The sequence below is a fragment of the Sinohyriopsis cumingii genome, chromosome 5, assembly GCF_028554795.1.
Source record: "Sinohyriopsis cumingii isolate HCF-2022 chromosome 5, ASM2855479v2, whole genome shotgun sequence".
Lineage (NCBI taxonomy): Eukaryota > Metazoa > Mollusca > Bivalvia > Unionida > Unionidae > Sinohyriopsis > Sinohyriopsis cumingii.
In genome coordinates, this window is record NC_142965.1 from 42,645,237 (window position 1) to 42,662,468 (window position 17,232).

Here is a 17,232-nt window from a genome sequence, read left to right on the forward strand (position 1 = left end):
TTTAGTCACAAGAGTGTTAGATCGTAAGAATCGAACACAGACTGAAAAATTCCTAAAGTTGAAAGTTATAATTAGAGCTAATGGTAGTTATGTGCTTATATAGTTAAATGATGTCCAAATTTGAGCTATTTTGTCCTCGCTCTGAGTGCAGTTAGGGAAAATAAAATTATACGCCCCTACTAATCACATCTCATCTGATGTGGATGCAAGAAGAATCAGCTTCTTCTGATATGTTATAAACCGTTCACTTTTGAGGTGCATTCTCTTTTCTGACACTCATGCAAGACATGTAAGATAATGTATTCTAAATTGATTCCATAATTTAAATTTTTTACAAATATGTTTCTTGATGTGACTGGAACAAATATAGTACTATCAAATGGTACTACTACTACTACTACTACTACTACTGCTGCTTCTACTACTACTACTACTACTACTACTAACGGTTTTTGTTTAGAGAGTAGGAAAGACATATTTGATGTAATCCTGCACATGCCATAATTTGCACACACCCATCTTTTAGGTAAAACTCGCATAAAAATATATTTATCTTTGCACGCATGGACCAGTTCCAGCATGCCTCATTTCAGCTCAAGCATGATTTTCAGGGAACTTTTGTACCATGCTTGCCAGGTGTCTCAATGTCACTTACCATATATCCTCACTTCTAAGTTTAGTCCAACTGTAAATTACATAGACCCTGATCTTCCATCACATACTGTAATGGCAGATCTTGGTCTGTATTGCTTGTTCTACTAATTACTCCTAATGAACTGCATGAAACTAGGTCTGCTGGAACATTAAGCAATGGCAGACCTTGGTCTGTGCAGTTTGCAGATGGACTGGACTTGTAAATGAGAAGTAACAGTAACTTAAAAATTGTAAGTCAAATCATTCTTAAAATAAACACAGATGGTATATGTGTTACATTCAGCACAACTATAATACATATGACGGTGTTACTATTTATGGCGTCATTCGTATTATTTATTTTTTATGGGCTTTAAAATCCTGAAATTTAGGCACAGCTTAAGTATGTGCTAATTAATGGTATTTGTTTGAATGGAACTCCGCTTGGTCTGATCTTCGTGCATGTCTGACATTTTATCAATAAAATACACACAAAAAATTGTGACAACTTAAAATAACCATATCTGCATATATTTATTTTACAGATAAGGTTATTCCTTATTGTCACAATTTTTTGTTTCATATTTGTATTGATAACACACCAGACTCATGTGATGCCAAAAGGCACAGAACTACAGTGTACAACTGGGGGTAGGGTGGAATGGTATAGAAAATGATCCTGTGTTTTCTTCACAGAGGGCAGCACAGATTTGAATCATCCATCCAAGATCTCCTATTGTATGGTTAATTCATACATAACATAAATAATAAAGTTACAGGATCAATAGGGGATGCTGTCTGGCAATTTTTACTCAGGGTAATAAGAATTTATTTGAGTTATTATAACTCAGATTGTTTTTATTACTCGAAAGATTTCTTTATCAATAAACTACCACATAAACACTTTAATACAGTACACTAGATCAAAGTTTAAAAATTATTTCTTTGTCAGACAATCAATAAAGGTGTTGCCAGCAAAACTTAATTCAAAGGTGATTAGGTCTGATTTATACATTTTTTAGTCGACAATCAATACAGAAGTGTTGCCTGCTAAAATTGTTTGATTAGTATGTTGTAACACTAAAGACACAAAGCATATGACAAAAAAAGGATGTAAAAGCATCTCTCCTGCACTTATCAAAGACCTAATAATTGAATGATTGCTTCATGGTCTGTACTCAGTTGATTACAACAGTCTTTCACAGTATGTGGTTTTTAACTGTATTGTGCCCTTGTGTGTCAGCATGTTGTACCTTTAGAACAAATATATGATGCCCATGTCCAGACTAAGAGAAGGAGATATTAGTAACAACCACTTACTTTTTTAGCACCTTCCAACTCTTATTTAAAGACCATATAAAATTTAACTTCATCATTGGACTTTACCGGAAACACCTGTCAGTTAGGTGTTACTAACCAGAAATAACTGTCAATTAGGTGTTACACATTTTTGAGGGAGTAAATCTTTTTGTTGTCAATTAAAGTGTTCGTTTTTTTTGTAAAGTGGAGCAGAATGTAATACTGTTTCTGGGTGAAATTCTGTAGTATACTTTTGTGAAAGAAAAAATTATTTTCTAAATATAATTAGGAAACTAGTTTGTCATGGAAGGATAATAGTGACACTAAAACAACAGCAAGCCGAAAATGACTCATTTTCCAGAATATTTCATAATTTGGTATGTCTAATTTAGTCACAACTTGTTATACTGATCTCCTATAAATGTTTTCTTTTGAATTTAATAAATATATAGCTTCCATGTTAATTTTCAGGAAAAAATAAGTCTGGCAAGGAACTTTAAAATTTCAGGATATTTGTCTATAAATTGTTTGACTTCAGTGAAGAGACTAATGATGCATTTGGCAGAAAAACATTCATTCTTCACATTCCTATAGCATCTGAATGTAGCTGTCTTTCCACAATAGATAGGAACATTAAAACTCCAATAAATCAAAATTTGTCATGATAAATATACCCTACCATTGTATTGAATATTGACAATAAACTTGTTTAAATTGACAATACACAAGCACAAAGTATCAGTTTAGTCTCAGATATGGTAAAGTAATAGACTGTATTCTTTAACACTGTTTTTAATATAAAGACACTGCTTTACTACATTGACACTATGCTGCCAGTTTGCTGGCTTTAAATAGAAAATATACTGATTTTAATGGCAAAACTGATGATAAAATTTAATTTGGTAAGCATGACAAAACAAAATAATCATTTTTTAGCTTACAGGTTTATTTTAGGAAATGTTTATAGCAAGGATCATGTGTGTTAGGGATTGATTAAGATAAATGCAATAAACTGACAGCGAACAGTGCAAAACTAGTATCCAGCTAGCCTGAGCGCTTTCGACTCTTTATTGAGTCTTTTTCAAAGGCAAATACAAACATAGACAAGACAAACAAATAAAACAGAAAAAGGGTTATGTTTGCAAAACTTTATACAGCTGTTTTTACAGGAATTCAACCTTTAACTCTATTATGTGTCAACTAGTTTATTTCAGCTTGTTGCTGATACTGGAAAATATTTTACAGCCTTAAGGAACTCATATTTACAGCTCCAAAAGAAATTGTATTTACAGCTCTTAAGGAACTCATGTTTACAGCTCTTAAGGAACTCATATTTACAGCTCTTAAGGAACTCGTACAGCTCTTAAGGAACTCTTACTTACAGCTCTTAAGGAACTCTTACTTACAGCTCTTAAGGAACTCATATTTACAGCTCCTAAGGAATTCATACTTACAACTCTTAAGGAACTTGTATTTACAGCTCTTAAGGAACTCATATTTACAGCTGTTAAGGAACTCATACTTACAGCTGTTAGGAAACTCTTAAGATATTTGATTGGTCATTTTTAAGTCTTACTAAAATTTCAGCAAATCAGATAACTGGATTCTACACTTAAATTTAAATGTTGATTTAAGTTTTATTGATGAAGTTGAAGCCACCTGACACTTTGAAAGTTGAGTCTAGAGGATCCCTATCCTATTAAGAAAAAGCTGTATGCTAGATAATTTGATAATTAGATAGCTCACATTATTTCTCTCACAGTAAGTCCAGGGGGTCTGCTTTTTAAATGTGATAGATAGTGGATTCGAGTGAGTAGGCTTATCATTACAAGGGGATGGGGGGTCTGCCTTTTAAATGTGATGGATAGTGGTAAGTGGGCTTGGCTTTATCATTGCAATCAGCTTAAACTTTTTCATATGTTTTGTAACGGCTTGGGATGGGCTTATGATTAAACATGCATTCATTATCCTTGATGAAATACAGTATTGACACTGGAAATGGTGCTGGATATATATTGACACTGGGAATAGTTCTGGATGCTTATTGACATTGGAAATAGTTCTGGATGCATATTTACACTGGGAATAGTTCTGGATGCATATTGACACTGGGAATGGTGCTGGATGCATATTGACACTGGGAATGGTGATGGATGCATATTAACACTGGGAATGGTGATGGATGCATATTGACACTGGGAATGGTGATGGATGCATATTGACACTGGGAATGGTGATGGATGCATATTAACACTGGGAATGGTGATGGATGCATATTGACACTGGGAATGGTGATGGATGCATATTCCCTTATTAATACAAAGTGTGCATTTTTGCATAAGGGATGGCTTGTTACATATACCAGCATCTGAGCTTACATGCCTTCATAACTTCATCTGAAAATTTATACTTTTTATGGCATGCATTATTGCTGATGGCACAGTTGATGGGCACACAACATAAAAATGTCATGTTTCAAGAAGAGCTACTGCAAACTCCCTATATTTGTTATATGTGTTGCCTCATAGATCATTTTGAAGAACACACCTTTTGAAACTAGCTGGAATACAGTTATATTTCCTCATCATTTTATGAAAAAGCCCTTAATACAATTTTCCCCATGAGAAAGAGGTGAGAGTGGGGGCTGCCTTGTAAAAAAAAATTTAAATGTTGGTGTGTGGGCTTGTCACACATGACTCTTTTTATATTGCAATAATTTAATATTTGTGCCTATTATTCGCACACACACATACACACACACCCCTGGTCCAACTCACTTGGAAGCTCACTCCTTCAAAGTGTCTTGATTCCGCCCTGACACACTATAACTAATCCTTGTGTACTTTAGCATAGCTATGGTATTAAGGTACTGTAAGAAGAATCACAGCACCTATAAATATTTCCAATGAACATGAAGGCAACTGTAGACTAATTTTAAACATCTGCCTTTAGATTTTCTGATAATATAATTGCTTTGCACTTGGTTTCTAATCCTTTTATTTTCACTATACAAAATAAAGTATGTTTTCTTGAATAAATATTGTTTCAGCAGATAACACATTTTGGTGATCTTGCACCTTTTGCATTTAGCTTTTTGATATTGGATACTGATCCTTCATGCACAGTGGCTAAAGTTATTAAAACAGAATAACTTTAAAGCATTTTCTCAAATTCTGCTGAACAGAATTAGACCAAATTTGACAGAAATCATCATGGCATAAAATGTTTTCAGTATTGTATAAATAGTCTAATGTGCAATGAAGACAACAAAAAAAAAAGATAGAATAACATTTAAACACTTGTTTTCATAACATTTGTCATCAAAGGCATTGGAAGAAATTTCATTAGAATAGATCCTACCTGATCAGATTCATTTTCAACTGTTTTTGTATTGGATGTTCAACAGATGTCAATTAGGTGAACAGACACAGGTCCACTTTAGTCTCTTCTTGTTACTTTAAATGGGGACACGGTAACCCCACCTCCTTCCCAAAGATCTTTCAGGGATCCAAGCTATATACCACTGCACAAGATCTAATTTGATAAGATAGCTATCAAATGGCATTAGCAGGATATGTTATTTTATCTTCACAAATTATCACATGAGAAAGTGTCTGCATGCATCACATAAGAAAGTGTCTGCATGCGTCACATAAGAAATGTTTTGTAAAAACTACTGCAGAAGAACTCAGAATTCTCCAGATTTTCAGTTGCTATGTTTCTTTGTTGATTTGCAGTATACAGCAACCATGACAAACACTAATTTGCGCCTTTTCTATCAAAGCAGTGTTACATTTTTTGCCAGATCCTTTCAGAATCCTAATAAAAGACATCATTATTTTATCATCTGCAGACAAATTAATACACTGCCAATAGGACCTGTGATCTTGATGCTTGACATTCTAGTGCCACTGTGCTCTTTTTCCTGAAATCATTACAAGTTTATTATAGCATAATGTTATCGAATTTGTACAAAATGTAATGAACTACTGTGAAATTCAGTCAGAACCATGAATACTAAACACTTTTAATCTGATACAGAGAATAATCTTTGCAACCCTCCAAAATGCGTACGTAATTTGAATTAGGATTCAGAAAATGTTAGTACTTTAGTTTGGGAACAGATTTTTAGTATTTTCATTTTAGGGGTGTTTCTCAGCATTTACCTTAAAATTTTTAATCTTCTTTAATATTTATAATGTATTAAAAGCGTGTGGGGCTCAGATCTTAGACTTTGATTCTTGTTTGAAACATAAATTGCCTAACCAAATTGTCTACATGTACGTGAGAGAGAGTCAAACTAACATGGAAAAACAAGAATGTCCATACAGTACCAGAAAAAACCTCTAAAGTTTATACAGAACAAAGCAAGATACAACAATGTGCATTTGTGAAGGACATTTATATGCAGTAGTTTCTTACATGTATATTTTGGTTTTATTTTTGTTTAATTCTTTTCTTCTTCTGATTTCACATTTTTGGGTGGCTATTTTTTTTACTAATTCTCTCCTACTTTCTCTGTTTCCCTCTTATTCAGAAACCATTAATTGTTGTCCTTCAATTTTATTTAACTGCATGTTTCTATGTATATACCCAGTAGAACAATAAAATCAGGATTTAAGTTTTAATTCCTTGAATAGTAAATCAACCCTTCAATCACATTTGTACCCTTCCATTCTATGTCATTTGTAAGTGTTCTATAATTAGACCCTTCAATCACACTTCCACCCTTCCATTCCCTGTCATTTGGAAGTGTTCTATATTTAGACCCTTCAGTCAAATTTCTACCCTTCCATTCCATGACATTTGGAAGTGTTCTATATTTAGACCCTTCAGTCAAACTTCTACCCTTCCATTCCATGTCATGTGGAAGTGTTCTATATTTAGACCCTTCAGTCAAACATCTACCCTTCCATTCCATGTCATTTGAAAATGTTCTATATTTAGACCCTTCCATCACACTTTTATCCTTCCATTCTATGTCATTTGGAAGTATTCTATATTTAGACCCTTCCATCACACTTTTATCCTTCCATTCCATGTCATTTGGAAGTGTTCTATATTTAGACCCTTCAGTCAAATTTCTACCCTTCCATTCCATGTCATTTGGAAGTGTTCTATATTTAGACCCTTCAGTCAAATTTCTACCCTTCCATTCCATGTCATTTGAAAATGTTCTATATTTAGACCCTTCAGTCAAATTTCTACCCTTCCATTCCATGACATTTGGAAGTGTTCTATATTAAGACCCTTCAGTGAAACTTCTACCCTTCCATTCCATGTCATGTGGAAGTGTTCTATATTTAGACCCTTCAGTCAAACTTCTACCCTTCCATTCCATGTCATGTGGAAGTGTTCTATATTTAGACCCTTCAGTCAAACTTCTACCCTTCCATTCCATGTCATGTGGAAGTGTTCTATATTTAGACCCTTCAGTCAAACATCTACCCTTCCATTCCATGTCATTTGAAAGTGTCCTATATTTAGACCCTTCAGTCAAACTTCTACCCTTCCATTCCATGTCATTTGAAAGTGTTCTATATTTAGACCCTTCAGTCAAATTTCTACCCTTCCATTCCATGTCATGTGGAAGTGTTCTATATTTAGACCCTTCAGTCAAACATCTACCCTTCCATTCCATGTCATTTGAAAGTGTTCTATATTTAGACCCTTCAGTCAAACTTCTACCCTTCCATTCCATGTCATGTGGAAGTGTTCTATATTTAGACCCTTCAGTCAAACTTCTACCCTTCCATTCCATGTCATGTGGAAGTGTTCTATATTTAGACCCTTCAGTGAAACTTCTACCCTTCCATTCCGTGTCATTTGAAAGTGTTCTATATTTAGACCCTTCCATCACACTTTTATCCTTCCATTCTATGTCATTTGGAAGTATTCTATATTTAGACCATTAAAATCACACTTCTGCATTTCCATTTCATGTCATTTGGAAGTGTTCTATATTTAGACCTTTCAAAGCCATGCAATTGGTGTTTCATTTAGCTCCCATTTGAGCATTCATCCCATCAATCACCAGTCAAAACCCTTCAAATAGTGGTTGTGTGACTTCATTTTCCCATTTTATTTGCTTATTATTTGCATATTGTGGTATCTGACGTGTGTTGAAGGGTCAGTCAAAGGATGTTTGCAGGGTGTTAAATCAGTTGACCAGTGATGGGTGCATGCATGGTGATGAAGAGCAGTAGGTGAAAGGTAATTGAATGGTATCTGAAGAGATATAATCTTTAGTGTGAATCATACATGAATGGTAATGATAGACTTATGGTCTTTAAATGCAGTTTAAGAATCTTGTAACTAGATTTAAAAGAAATAATGAAGCTAGAGAAATTTATTACAAGTGTTCAGATTAGTTAACCATATAAAATTGTCTTGTACACTGCATGTGATTATCTCTTGTACACTGCAAGTGATTATGTCTTGTACATTGCAAGTGATTACCAGTATGTCTTGTACACTGCAAGTGATTATGTCTTGTACACTGCAAGTGATTATGTATTGCACATTGCAAGTGATTAGGTATTGTTCATTGCAAGTGATTATGTCTTAAACACTGCAAGTGATTAGGTTGTTCATTGCAAGTGGTTATGTCTTATACACTACAAGGAATTATGCATTGTACATTGCAAGTGATTATGTCTTGTACACTGCAAGTAATTATGTTTTGTACTTTACAAGTGTTTATGTTTTATACACTGCAAGTCATAAGGTATATTGTTCATTGCAAGTGTTTATGTCTTATATATTGTAAGTCATTAGGTATTGTTCATTGCAAGTGATTATGTCATACACTGCAAAGTAATTATTTCTTCTACACTGCAAGGGATTATGTCTTATATACTACAAGGAATTATGTATTGTGTGTGTGATTTGGATTTTTAACGTAGCTTTAACAATTTTCCAGTCATATCGCTACGATGTCTGCAATGTGGCAGTTTATAGTGATGTCTAGCACAGGGGCATCATGCCGCAGACATGTAGATGATGTCCCACCCAGTCACATTATCCTGACACCAGGCCGACCTGTCCTAACACCAACCTCTTAATGCTGAGTGCCAAGCGAAGCAGCTGTTAGTACCATTTTTGTAAGTCTTTGGTATGACTCGGCCGGGGATCGAACCCACGACCTCCCACATCTGAGGCGGACGCTCTAACCACTAGGCCACCGGAGCGGTTAAATTATGTATTGTACACTACAAGTGATTAAGTATTGTTCATTGCAAGTGATTATGTCTTCTACACTGTCAGGGATTATGTCTTATACACTTCAAGTCATTAAGTATTGTTCACTGCAGACTGCAAGTGATTATTTCTTCCACACTGCAAGGGATTATGACGTGCACTGTCAGTGATTAAGCCTTGGAATAGATTAAGCAGACATTTATGCCTAATAATCACTGATAACTATATGCAGTCCTAAGGTCTCATTGGACAGTTTATCACTGATCACTATATGCAGTCCTAAAGTCTCATTGGACAGTTTATCACTGATCACTATATGCAGTCCTAAAGTCTCACTGGGCAGTTTATCACTGATCACTATATGCAGTCCTAAAATCTCACTGAGACAGCTTATCACTGATCACTATATGCAGTCCTAAAATCTCACTGAGACAGTTTATCACTGATCACTATATGCAGTCCTAAAATCTCACTGAGACAGTTTATCACTGATCACTATATGCAGTCCTAAAATCTCACTGAGACAGTTTCTCACTGATCATTATATGCAGTCCTAAAATCTCACTGGGACAGTTTATCACTGATTGCTATATGAAGTCCTAAAATCTCACTGAGACATTTTATCACTGATCACTATATGCAGTCCTAAAATCTCACTGAGACAGTTTATCACTGATCACTATATGCAGTCCTAAAATCTCACTGAGACAGTTTATCACTGATCACTATATGCAGTCCTAAAGTCTCATTGGACAGTTTATCACTGATCGCTATATGCAGTCCTAAAATCTCACTGAGACAGTTTATCACTGATCACTATATGCAGTCCTAAAATCTCACTGAGACAGCTTATCACTGATCACTATATGCAGTCCTAAAATCTCACTGGGACAGTTTATCACTGATCACTATATGCAGTCCTAAAGTCTCACTGGACAGTTTATCTGGTGAATTTTCATCTGACGATGACCTATCACAGAAAAAGGAGAATAATTTTACACTGAACATACAAATAAAAACTAATGATTTTTGTTGAAAGCATGCATGTGAGACTTTGACTGAGGCAATCGGGTTAATTCCTTGTTCAACTTGTGGCTTTTATACTGAACCAACTCTGCTACCAACCCCTCTTTTTTACGGTCATTTTTGACAGCAAAGAGCTATTTTGATTATTTTCCTGCGACAAGATGGCTAATCTTGCAATAAGTGCACATAGGAACAGATAAGGATTTCTGATCAGTCTTATTAGACATTTGCCAACTTACAAGTTGTAACAGATTGTAAGTGCATATACCCACTTGAAACTGAATTGGTTTCATACTAACCATCCACTAAGAGGAAAGCTTATTGACAAGGAATATTTGTCAGCTTGATGAGCAATATTTTCTAACGTATCTATCTTATGTTCATCAAGGTAGATTTTGATGTCACTATGGATGCAGTTCTTTAGCTCTTTAACTAATGATTTGTCTAAGTTTGTCATAATCTTAATTAATATCTTTCAATGCACACCACCTGTCAAATAGTTCTTCCTTTTCCTCCCTGCAAATTTTACATGGGTTTGGCTACTTTCTTTTTTACAATTCCAAAACTTCTATCGATATGATTCAGATACCAACTCATATCCCTTCAAAATATATTCCTTGACCAAATCAAAATCAGCACTTGCTCCTACAGGCAGTGAAGTATGAACTTCAAAAGCTTTGTCAATAAGTATACTCTCTAATAACAAAGTCCAGTGCTTTCTTGGTCATTTGAAATTCTCAGCTATTGTTTTCAAAATGTGAAAAGTATTTCATCTGCATTTCTTTCTGAATTTATCTCTCTCTTTCTTTTTCCCACATTTGCATTGGTAATTTCATCTTCATTTCCTTTTCAAACTTCTGAATTTGGCACTCTTTCCCTCTTTTTCAAGCTCAAGCTTTCTTAACTTCATTTCATTCTTGTATTTTAATTTTAATTCCATACCTTGCAAGTTAAGCCAAATGAAAACTTACTAATTGAACCCAAAGCACTTTTATCCAAAATATTCTTTAATACCAAATATTAAACAAATATTTTTGATCATTTTAATAATGATGACTTTACAGATCATATAGTCTGGCAAGTTGGAACAATTTATCCTTTTTCAAGGACTCTAACCATTCCTGGCTAGGATTTAAAATAATATTCTCCATGTTAGATGACATTGTAAAAGTTTGTTGGTTTCACTATGTAAAATCAATAGAGCAGGGATACAAAAATGTCTGAAATAAAATAAATTTAAATTTCAATAACAATTTCACTATCTCTGAAATATTTCTAAACTTTATATCCCAGATGAGCCCCTAATTTCTGTTATGACTGTGTGGTCATAAACTAAGTAACATAAAGAAGCACGGCCAACAAGTTTTATAAAACTAACAAATAATTTAATTATCAAATTTATATGTGAAAATATGAGAGGAACTTGCAGTCTTATGAAGTGAGTCAAAAAATAATCTTGTTAAAGTTCTATGAAAGTCCAAATGAATGAAAAGTTCTGTATAAATTTCAAAACCAGAAATGTCCTGGTCTGCCAAAAATTATGAATTGTCAAAATGTCATTGTCCATACTCCTTTGAATAATTCACAACATTTCCAGAATAACATTATGATCCAAGAAACAAGCACTATTTCCCCTGAACAGTCCAAACAAGTGATTTTCCTCTCAAATAATATCATAGTACAACATTAAACATGACTTAAAACAGGAGCACATGAAAATGAGAGTGAATCTTGATGTTCAGTTCTCTCCTGATATACACCTTCTGTTATGATTCATTACATACCCCACATGACAGATCTTACTACCCAATTTTCTTGAACTTTCCTATTCATGAGACCAAGCCCAACCAATGGGAACTTACCAAATTCTTCTTGAACCATCCAAGCACCATCAGCCAATGAGAAATGAACCAAAAGTCATCATTAAGTCTTATTATTAAGATTATTATTAGTAACTGTCAACACAGAAGTAAGCATATATATATATAGATCCTATGTAATTTTAAACTCTAACAGACTCGGGTCATGTAGGCAGAATCTAGCTAAAGATACTCTGTACAATCTATAGCCATGAATAAAAATTACAAAAATGAAATAAACATAAATTCTATACTTTCCATTTTTTTTTTCCTTTATCAAATTCTAAATACTCCAAGGAAAGTAAGTGTGTTTTAAACAGACAAAATAATTATGAATGAATCAGTTTCTGACAGCTGATGTAGAATTTCATAAAACTTGTGCAGGCTTGGCCAGTGTGGGTATGTGAGAAAGCCTCCCAGTAGCTTCCCATGGCTTGTTGGTTGTTATTGGGGTTTTCTTGCGTTCTTTCTCCACTGCTTATACTGGTTGCCATGCATCACTTATCATGCACTGAAAAATGGAGTTAAACCCAAAACAGCATCATAAAACTTGTGGAAATACACCATGATGTCCTTGTAAATAAAGTGCACTTCGTTGCGAACAGCATAGACCCAGATGTAGCTATATGTAAACAGCATTGACTGTGATGTATCCAACTGTAAACAGCATTGACTCTGATGTGTCCAACTGTAAACAGCATATACTCTGATGTATCTAACTATATACAGCATATACTCTGATGTATCCACTTGTATACAGCATAGACTGATGTATCCACTTGTATACAGCATAAACTGATGTATCCACTTGTATACAGCATAGACTTTGATATATCAAACTATATACAGCATAGACTGATGTATCCACTTGTATGCAGCATAGACTCTTATGCATCTAACTATATACAGCATAGACTCTAATGTATCTAACTATATAGAGCATAGACTGATGTATCCACTTGTATACAGCATAAACTCTGATGTATCTACTTGTATACAGCATAGACTCTGATGTATCTAACTATATACAGCATAGACTCAGATATATCCACTTGTATACAGCATATACTCTGATGTATCTAACTATATACAGCATAGACTTTGATGTATCCACTTGTATACAGCATAGACTCTTATGTATCTAACTATATACAGCATAGACTCCGATGTATCTAACTATATGCAGCATAGACTGATGTATCCACTTGTAATCTAGCTATATACAGCATAGACTTGGATGTATCCACTTGTATACAACATAGACTCTGATGTATCTAACTGTATACAGCATAGACTGATGTATCCATCTGTAAACAGCATAGACTCTGATGTATCTAACTGTATGCATCATAGACTCTGATGTATCCATCCTTAAACAGCATAGACCTTGATGTATCCAACTGTAAGCAGCAAAGACTGATGTATCTCACTGTATACATCATAGAATCTGATGTATCCATCTGTAAACAGCATAGACCTTGATGTATCCAACTGTAAACAGCATAGACTCTGATGTATCTATCTGTAAACAGCATAGACTCTGATGTATCTAACTGTATACATCATAGACTCTGATGTATCCATCTGTAAACAGCATAGACCTTGATGTATCCAACTGTAAGCAGCATAGACTGATGTATCTCACTGTATACATCATAGAATCTGATGTATCCATCTGTAAACAGCATAGACCTTGATGTATCCAACTGTAAACAGCATAGACTCTGATGTATCCATCTGTAAACAGCATAGACCTTGATGTATCCAACTGTAAACAGCATAGACTCTGATGTATCTCACTGTATACATCATAGGTCCTGGTGTATCCAACTGTAAACAGCATAGGTCCTGATGTATCCTACTGTGAACAGCATAAACCCTGATGTATCTAACTGTACTTAGCATAGACCCTGATGTATCTAACTGTACTTAGCATAGACCCTGATGTATCTAACTGTACTTAGCATAAACCCCGATCTGCCAGCACATTATGCATGATTAAACTGGGGTTTGTGGTGGTGGCAATTGTGTACATGCTACATGTATACAGTACACAATAAACAAGATTGTTCTTCAGTCGAATGGCAATCAGGCAATCTCATTTTCAAGCCATTAGGAATATTGTATTTTGTGCAGGCTCAGAATTAATCAGTGTTGGTGGGTAAATTTACCAGTTCCCTTGCCTTTTCTTTTCCATTCTTACAGTATTGAAAACTGTTTGATTCCTTGAATTTCTCTGTTCTGTTTTACTCTTAATTAAAATATGTAAAAAAAACAATCATTGCATGTAATAAAAGATTTCCATTTTTATTTTACATTTTTAGCAGACAGCTATTAACTTGTTTAAAAAATCATGGTCCCTGATATCCATGACTACAGCTCAAATAAGCCAGCATCGCTTGCCTTTCCAACATCTGCCAAGTTTCAAAACAACTGTACATTGTGTGTTTTTTGTAGATTTATAAATTGTCATTTCATTCAAATATGTATGCATGTATTAGGTTTAATGGCATATAAGTACATTACTGGCTATATCGTACCAATTTACTTTTCAAAAAAGGGGCTGAGTGGTAGCGGTCTATAGTGCTCACCTTTATGGATCACTGCCATCTCATCTATGCCTGCGTGGGTTCGAGTCTCTGATTCAGCCAATGTGGGTATGTGAGAAAGCTTGCCATTAGCTTCTCGTTTGGTGATTCCAGGGTTTTCCTGGGTTCTTCCTCCAACATTGATACTGGCTGCCATATATAGCCTATCTTGTGCTAAAAAATAGTGTTAAACCCTACAACAACAGCAACAATAACTTTCAAAAAGTGTACACATAAATAATTTGAAGAAACCCCAACCTTTGGAAGATAGTCATCAAAATGAATGTAAACATGAAATACTATAAAGAACTATAAGATAAAAGGTAAATATAATAAAAGGCATGAGATTTTATCGGTAAGAGATCAAGGAAGGTTTTTATATATATATATATATATATAAATATATATATATATATATATATATATATATATATATATATATATATATATATATATATATATATATATATATATATATATATATATATATATATATATATATATATATATAGGGCAGTACAATTTTGCTGTGATTTTTACAATCTCATTATGAGACTGCTAAAGTGCAACTTTTCTCCACCACTAAAAATACCTGCTTTACAGTAATGCCACTTTTGACACCTGTCGACACAACCCTTATTTGTCAAATGCCTGCTTTACATTAGCACCATTTTTTACTCTGAAACCTATAGATGCAAAACTGACATGGCAAACACAAATTCCCAAAAATGGAGCCATGAGAGAATTAAAAAGAGCATATTTTAAAATGCAGCTACAAACCATCAAAAGGAATATCCAGAATATCCATGGAAATGTTCTTATTAATGCCGCAAAAAGGTATTGTCAAATTTCCTGAGGGAAATTTTGTGATAATGATGGATCGGGATTATCATGAAGCATGCAGTTATCATAGGAGTGTTAACATTTTAGGGATTATTTGCACCATTTTATTAATTTTATGAAATATCAAATATACTTATAAACTGCGTCCAGCTGCAAACTTCACAGACCCAGATAGGCCATCACATAATGTGCTGGTAGATCTTGGTTTTTGCAATTTGTTAGGAGTAACAAGTAAAACGAAAAAACATAGACCCCGCTATGCTGGTGCACTATGCAACAGCAGATCAGGGTTCTATGTTGTTTTGCAGTATGACTGGTTTCCTTCTTTCGAAAGATTTATAAAATATACTTTTTTTGATAAAATTACAGAAGAAAATAGTGCAGGTGTTGAATAAAATATGATGATGAGATAGTCAAACATTGGCTTTTCATACAGTTGTAATGGGATCTGTCAGGATTATCTCAGCTTCTGGTCATTTTGTGGAATTGATTTACATAAATGCTCAGTAATTTAGAATATAAATCCATTACCATATTCTGAATGCCCTTGCTATATCAGAATAATTGTATTTTGTTTAGGCTTTAAAAGGATACCAATAGGGGACCAGAAGAGGAATATCATTCTGAATGCTTTCCACTACTAACATATTGATTATTGGTAAATCCTCCATTCTGACAACTTGAAATTGACTGCTCCTCAATTCCCTAGTGTAATTATTGTGGCTTCTCATAGGATTGCATAAGCATGCATATAAAACTGGTTTGCTTATAAACTGGTTTGAATCTTTTTTTCAGGCTAAACAAACAGATGGGCAGGCAAATCACTTGTAATTTGGAATTGTTTTATGAACCTTAATATTTACAGCTGATTTGCAAATCAAAATAATCAAATGTAGTCAGCTTTTGGATGAATGAACATTTCATTTAGATTCTGCATCAGGTAAGTGGCAGAGATAATTATAGATCATTTATATTTTAGGTGAGAAAAAGATAATCAGTATTTTTCATGTTGTGAATTATAATTTCTCAAATTGAAGTGTAGTGCATTTGCTCATGTACACCGCATATTCATTTGAGATTGTAAGACATGTACCATGTAGATCTGATGCACTTTCCTGCATGCCATAAGAGATGAATTATGTTGTCTCAATGGGTAGTGTGCCAGGTAGTATGTCTTTGGGCTACTGTGATGTGTCTTTGGGCTACTGTGATGTGTCTTTGGGCTGCTGTGTTGTGTCTTTGGGCTGCTGTGATGCGTCTTTGGGCTACTGTGATGTGTCTTTGGGCTGCTGTGATGTGTCTTTGGACTACTGTGATGTGTCTTTGGGCTACTGTGGGATGCCCTTGGGCAAGGAACTTTACTCCAACCGCCTCAAAACTAAATAACCTGCTTGTGTTGCTGTGTAGACCTACATCTACTCATGCCCCAGCAGATTCTTGTTTCTGATTTTCATTCCTCATGTGATTTCAGGTGATCAACATAGATCCAATTATAAATCTTTGGGCTTTTCTGTCTAAAGTAAGCATCTTAAGCAGACATTGTGGATGGCCTGCACTGAATGTAATTTTAAAAAGTCTGGATATTAGAGTGTAACGGTCACAGTCATGTTAAATCTAATAAAGAAACAAAAGTTCTTCATAGTATGTTTAGATCAAGACCTCATAGGTTGACCACGGCTTCAAGTCATTGAGACCCACTGGTCAATGATCCCCAATGTCAACCATGCCCCTGTACTACCTACATAAAAAACTAAAAAAACTATTAAACTTTGGGCAGATGTATA

General features: G+C 34.5%; 1 protein-coding gene and 1 long non-coding RNA gene across 4 annotated transcripts in view; one reads left to right on the forward strand and one right to left on the reverse strand.

Moving 5' to 3' along the window:
- LOC149799034 (uncharacterized) overlaps positions 1-5,422 on the reverse strand; it is a 30,719-nt gene extending 25,297 nt beyond the window's left edge. The window contains exon 1 of the long non-coding RNA XR_016421074.1: positions 5,293-5,422. This is a non-coding gene — a long non-coding RNA (uncharacterized LOC149799034). The remainder of the gene's footprint in view (positions 1-5,292) is intronic.
- Positions 1-17,232, forward strand: part of LOC149799033 (uncharacterized) — a 159,263-nt gene that overhangs the window by 62,571 nt on the left and 79,460 nt on the right. The window lies entirely within an intron of this gene.